Below are 7,317 nucleotides of genomic sequence, written 5' to 3' on the forward strand. Positions count from 1 at the left end.
GTTTTATTGGGTTTCGTTTTGCTATGTTTTATGTTGTGTTCTGTAGACTGCTGTTTATCTTCTCATCGGCTTTCGTTTTTTGTTATGGCTGTGTCGGTTTGTTTTCGACCTTTGAGTTTTATTGTTCCTTTGGTATCTGTTGTCTCTCTTTTAAAATTTTGCACCTCCATGCAAAATTATAGACGCGATCTGTACATGAAGGAATTTGTGTATAGTTAAAAAATAAATATTGACAATATAGTTTTGCAGAAGCAAAATTATGAGAGTAAATCAGAGCTGCACTCATTTCTAATGAATCGTGTATGGCCGAGTAGAGATCGAAGAATGGTCGAATGTTGTCGCGTAGAGATCGGGTATTGGTCCAGTTGGTCTGGAATGAAAAATATAGAAGTTGCAGTGATTATGAAGCGATCGAGCATTAGATTAGTTAATCTGGACCACATATCGAACAGGTTGACGTTGATCGGGAAATGATCGGATAAAAGTCGAGCATAGCTCTAAATGATCGAGTACTGATCGGTAAACAATTGCCTTCTGTTAAAAACACTAAGGAACTCTGTAATTTAGGAAAGTACTCACTCTATGCATTTAAGAGGCTGTCCAAGTAAATATCAAGCAGATCCTATGATATGGGTGGCACAACATAATTTTTTTCCCACTGCATTTTTAGTTCCAATGCAATGTCTATATCATACAAAGGATATATATGTCAAAGATATTTTTGAATCAACAGTGAATGGCTCAGAAAATGATTTTAAAGTTCACTAACAATGCACCAAAATTTTGTACAAAATGAAGAGTTATCTCCCCTTTTCAATGAATTGTCAGTGCTTTCTATGTATTTTTTTTTCTCTTTATTTGTTGCAGTTAATAAAAAAAAAAATTTAACTTTGAGAAAGAATGAATTTGTGATATGAAATAGATGAAAAAATTTTGAAAACAAAATATGTCATGTGCCATCCCCTGCCTGGTTTTTCCATGGACACCCTCTTAAGTGAAGGAATAATATTTTAGACCTATGTTTATTATATGTAGTCTGAAACTAACAAAATTATAATATGTGACTGATATTTCTGACGTTTGTTATTTATGTGTATGTTAACGCTAAACAACTTGTAAACTGTATATTTATGCATATTATACTGATAAACAGTATTGTTTAAAGTAAATAAAGAATAGAATACACTGTACATGTACTTGATTATACTGATGAGCCGTAAGTCTCAAAGTTAATAAAGAATTTGATATATTTAGTTTTAACTCTTTACAATTAGTTTTTCCACATTAGTTATTTGTTTGTTATGTTTTTGCCGGAAATTTGATTCTTTGATTAAACGTAGTTAAGTTTTCTTTTATGTGTTTAAATATAATAATAAGCATATAAAAGTTATGTTTTAACTTATTAATATTTTCTAATTATAATCTTTTTAAAATTATAATTATTGGTTAAATTTGCTTCAACATTTTCATTTTTTTATTTGTAATTTTCTATTTTCTTTTGTCGCCAAAATTTTGGACAGCGGTTAGGACAACCTAGCTAAGATTATCCTGAGATAGCTTCGTTGTGCATGCTGAGATATGTCGTAAGTCGGTCCTAACTTTATCCTTATTCACGTCCTAAGAAATTCTTATGACCGATCTTAGGACAGTTTTGTTAAACAGGCCCCAGGTCCCTGTAGACATAGAAAAGGGGGAAAAAGAAACAAAAAAAACTATTTCAACTCAACGAATAATAACTGGTGAGCAGAATACTAAGGAAGCATAAATTATTTCGTCTCTTTAACCCAGATGTTGTACCTCATTTACTTCTTTACGTATCATATTCTACTTAATTTTACTTTTCCAATTTTACATGTTCAATCCTTACTAATATCCATGGCATCGTAGCTGCACAAGCATGAGGGTCGTGATGGGGTTCACAAAATAGATCATTCCCCCAAAAAAAGTGAATAGAGAAAAAATAGCAAAAAAAATAAATAATAAACAAGAATGTGTCCAAAGTACACGGATGCCCCACTCGCACTATCCTTTTCCATGTTCCATGGACCGTGAAATTGGGTAATAATCTAATTTGGTATTAAAATTAGAAAGATTATACTATAGGGAACATATGTACTAAGTTTCAAGTTGATTGGACTTCAATTTTATCAAAAACTACCTTGACCAAAAACTTTAACCTGAAACTCCCACTTTCATTTTCTATGTTTAGTGAACCGTGAAATTGGGGTCAAAAGTCTAATTTGGCTTTAAAATTAGAAAGATCATATCATAAGCAACAAGTCTACTAAGTTTCAAGTTGATTGGACTTCAGCTTCATCAAAAACTACCTTGACCAAAAACTTTAACCTGAACGGACGGACGCACAGACGGACGAACGGACGCACGGAGCCACAGACCAGAAAAAATAATGCCCCTCTACTATCGTAGGTGGGGCATAATAAAAGAGAATAATGGAATGCAAAAGTATAAAGAATATCTGTTAAAAGTAGAAGAAACGGGTAATAAAATAGGCATTACAGAAATGAATAAAGGGCTGCGCTTTAGCGCATGATACGCCCGTTGCTCTTTTAACTTGTCTTTTATGCTTTAAATGAATTTATATGATCAACTAGAAATATATATACAAATCAAAAGGGATGTTACATTAATATATTCACCTAAGTTTCATAAAATCCCCCTTTTTTAAGTATAAAAATTCATTACTTAAGAAAACGTAAAATCTAAAATTTACAAAAATGGAAAGGGAGCTTATGTCAATAGATCTAAACAATTTATCAAAGTTGCATAAAATTTTGTGAAAATGTTAGTTATTGTCCAAAAATTGGAAAATTCCCCCTTTTTTAAGCATAAAAATTCATAACACGGAAATGTAAAATCTGAAATTTATAAAAATTGAAAGGGAGCTTACATCAATAGATATAGACAATTCACCAAAGTTTCATGGACATTGGTGAAAGCCTTTTTGAGTTATTGTCCGAAGTGTTGAAAATCCCCCTTTTTTTATGAATAAAGCCCCATAAATCCAAAACTTAAAATCTGAAATTTATAAAAATTGAAAGGGAGCTTACATCAATAGATATAAACAATTCATCAAAGTTTCATGGACATTGGTGAAAGCCTTTTTGAGTTATTGTCCGAAGTGTTGAAAATTCGCCTTTTTTTTATGAATAAAGCCCCATAAATTCAAAACTTAAAATCTGAAATTTATAAAAATTGAAAGGGAGCTTACATCAATAGATATAAACAATTCACCAAAGTTTCATGGACATTGGTGAAATCCTTTTTGAGTTATTGTCCGAAGTGTTGAAAATCCCCCCTTTTTTATGAATAAAGCCCCATTAATCCAAAACTTAAAATCTGAAATTAAAAAAAAACGAAAGGGAGCTTACGTCAATAGATATAAACAATTCACTTAAGTTTCATGGAAATTGGTGAAAGTGTTTTTGAGTTATTGTCCGAAGTGTGGACGACGGACGGACGGACAGACGGACGGACGGACGGACAGACGGACGGACAACGGTATACCATAATACGTCCCGTCTAAAAGACGACGGGCGTATAAAAACTGCATAGAATAACGAAATCATAGCATAACAGAAAAAAAAGTTTCATGAGTATTTTCAGCATAAGCATTATTGTTTTACAGAGTATAGAAAATGCCCTAAAAAAATAGAAGACAGAAATTATCCACCACCCCTATCCATAGCCTCGTAGACACGCCGATTCTGGTTTCACTATGCAGGCAGGCAGTTCAAAATTTTACCACGCATTTTGAATACCTTCTGGAGAAAAATAGCTATATATGTATATTATAGAATACAGCATCCATATTCAAAATATAATATTTTTATATGTTCGGGACCCGTATTCCATATTAATAAAAACCATTATGTTTTGATATAGTCTTGATCTGATGAGATGTTACAAAATGCTGTATACATGTATGCATATAAAAGAGGGACAATATACCAGAGGGACAGTCAAACTCATAGATCGAAAATTAACTGACAACGCTTCGACTAAACAAGAAAAAGTCAATCATGGTCAGACAAATAATAATACGTAGGTAAGACACAATATACAAAACTAAAGACTAAGCAACAAGATCCCCACCAGAAACTAGGGTGATCTCAGGTGCTCCGGAAGGGTAAGCAGATCCTGTCCCATATGTTGCACCCGTACGTTGGTGTTATTACAAACCCGGTGAATATTCTAATTCGGTAGGTCACAATTGTTTAAAGTGAAGGGATTTTAGTTACGACATATATAGTATATATAGGTAATGTATTAATGTCGATAAAAATACATACCTCTTAACTTGGCTAATTACTTTATTCCGTCTAAGAATTCGGTAACAAATGATTCAACAAATAGTATAAATATCAATATTGCTGAATTATTTACTCACTGTAATTACAAGTTTCTATATTTGTTGTTCCAATGCATCAGTCGGTTAATTCTCCATTCTGTCGGTTTACAAGATATCAAAAATATTTTTTGCCCAAGTGATAGATAATCAAAAAAGTAAAATTTCCCCATATGTCCGAACATGGCACTGTTCTCATTGTTGTCACCACAGATGATTAAAAGTACATTTCCCGTGGGAAAAGGATTTAATTAAAAGGAAAGAAAAACGCTATAATTTTTAGTTTGGTCTTAATTCAGACAGTCGCCTTAAATTTCAAAAAGTTATAAAAAAAAATTAATTGCGACATTTGTTATTTAATACGATGAATATTCAACTGAGAAGGATGGGCTGATTCAGACTGAGTCAAATTCATTCGAGACTAAATTTCTAGGTCAAGACTGAGTCGAGACTGGTCAATAGCATATTTAGACAGATTATCTAGTACTCAATAAGACTTATAAAGTAAAGTCGAGACAAAGTATGAACCAAATGTCGAGTTCAGTTAGATATATATAAAGTTTAAGTACTTTCAATATAATGTTGAGTGTTGTCAAATAAAATCTGTCGACAACAAAATATGGTCTTTTCGGGCTCTTAGATGTATGTAGTGCTTATGAACGTTCATATAGAAATGCAAAATTTGTTTATAGATTCAGACTAAACAAATTTTATATTGAGTTGTTATTTACAAATAAACTCATCATAGATAGATGCCAGGATTACAATTTTATATTTACGCCAGACGCGCGTTTCTACTACAAAAGACTCATCAGTGACGCTCGAATCAAACGTTTAAAAGGCCAAAATAAAGTACGAAGTTGAAGAGCATTGAGCAAAAAGTTATTATACTTTTTGAAAGGTGTAGTGATATGATTGAAGCTGTTAATTTTCTCCTTGAATAATATGTATTTACGTTTCTGCAAAACAGTTTATCGACATGTTGTAGGTATCGCTATTGCCACTGATTACGCCATTTTAATAGCAGACTTGTTTTTGTACTGTTATGAATCACAGTTTATGACCAAACTCGGTAAAGACCCGTCGAAATTGCATTTAATTGATGAATTCAACAACACTTACCGTTTTCTTGATGACATTTTTTCGTTAAATAATCAAGAATTTTCTCAATATACTGCTGAAATTTACCCAAAGGAACTTATTCTAAATCAATCCAATTCAAACGGTAATAACTGTCCTTTCCTAGATTTAGATATTTCTGTTATAAACGGGAAACTCCACACTAAAATTTACGACAAAAGAGACGATGTTTCGTTCTCTATTGTTAATTTTTCATTTTTAGAAGGTGATGTTCCTTAGGTACCATCTTACGGTGTTTGTATTTCACAGCTCGTTCGCTATGCTCTTGTCTGTTGTGACGTTTTGATTTTAACGAACGTAAAAAATTGAAAACAACAGGTTTAATAATTTTATGCGTCCGAAGCGCTTTTTTGGATTTACCTCCATCAGGAACGCTCAAAGCCAAACATTTAAAATCCAAAGATGTTTAAGTACCGAAACAGTTGTAGAGCTATATGACAAAAATATCTGAAATAAATAGCCAAATTCATCTAAAGTCAACTTTGCCTGAGGGAGTTGAAACCTCAGTTTCTTAATAAAAAAGAGTAGGTCCAGTAAGACACCTTTTTGGCCCCAAAATATAGCAGTTTATATAAACTTTTAGTTATTTATTGGACAGTAGAATGATTTTGCTACATGAATATGGGCTGTTTTTGACAATACAATGCACATATAACGGGTTCTAGCACCATAAAGTCATGATAAATTACAGAAATCTTCACAATTCTAGCATTTTAGTTAAATTTTAGACGGTTTTCGTGTAGAACGAAAGTGGTCGCTTTCGTGTTCATCCTTAATATTGAAATGAAAGTTGTATTTTATGATCATACATAACATATATAAAGGTTGAGGATGAACACGGATGCGGCCACTTTCATTTTTGACAAAAAAAAACATCTGAAAAGTGACATTTTTCGGCATATTTGGTAATTTTTTCATATTTGAGCTTGAATCGGATGGTTTTAAATGAATAAATCAGTTCAAATCTTTCACATAAACTAATTGATTCAATTGAAATAGACACTTACGTGTTTAAAAAGTGGTCAAAATCTTTCGTCAGATGAACCTTAAATTTGAGGCCAAAATCGGTCCTTACCGGACCTACTCCTTTATAAACAGACAATTAATTTTAGAAAATTTGTTAAATCAGGTCAGTACCGAACTGACTACTGAGCTGATGATTCCTTCGGGGACTGATTGTCAACCAGCAGAGGTATCGACCCAGTGATGAGAAGAATTGAAAACAACACGTTTAATAATTCTATGCGTCCGAAGCGCTTTTCTTGATTTATCTTCATCAGTATTTACCTTCATCATAATCTATGTATTACTGGTCAATTATTAAGCCAGGGATTTCGTTAACATAAGTTACTTAAGTAAACCTTTACTAAATTTTTCCATAGATATAACGTTTTGGTTATGAAGTTTGGTTTTACCTGTAGAAAACTTTTTTCAAACTGCACATCCTCATTTCTACGGAAATGTTGTCAACCGTGCCCGGAAATTGAGAGACGATCCTGGTAAACTTAGCGATCGTTTAAATAAACTTGTTTTACAAGGTTACCAATTCAACACTGCAATAAGATCATTGAATATTGTTTTTATTGGTTGTGTTATCAGTAAATTAAAAGCAAACTAAATATAACTAGATATAGGAAGATGCGGTGTGAGTGCCAATGAGACAACTCTCCATCCAAATAACAACATACTAGTATGTTACATACATTAACATATTCATGGATCTACAATCGGTCGATACCTGTATCTTAACATTGCACAATGTCATGTTTTCCTCCGACTGTTTATGACGTATTTACAATATATCCATTGGA

This window comes from Mytilus edulis, chromosome 11 (genome assembly GCF_963676685.1).
Source record: "Mytilus edulis chromosome 11, xbMytEdul2.2, whole genome shotgun sequence".
Lineage (NCBI taxonomy): Eukaryota > Metazoa > Mollusca > Bivalvia > Mytilida > Mytilidae > Mytilus > Mytilus edulis.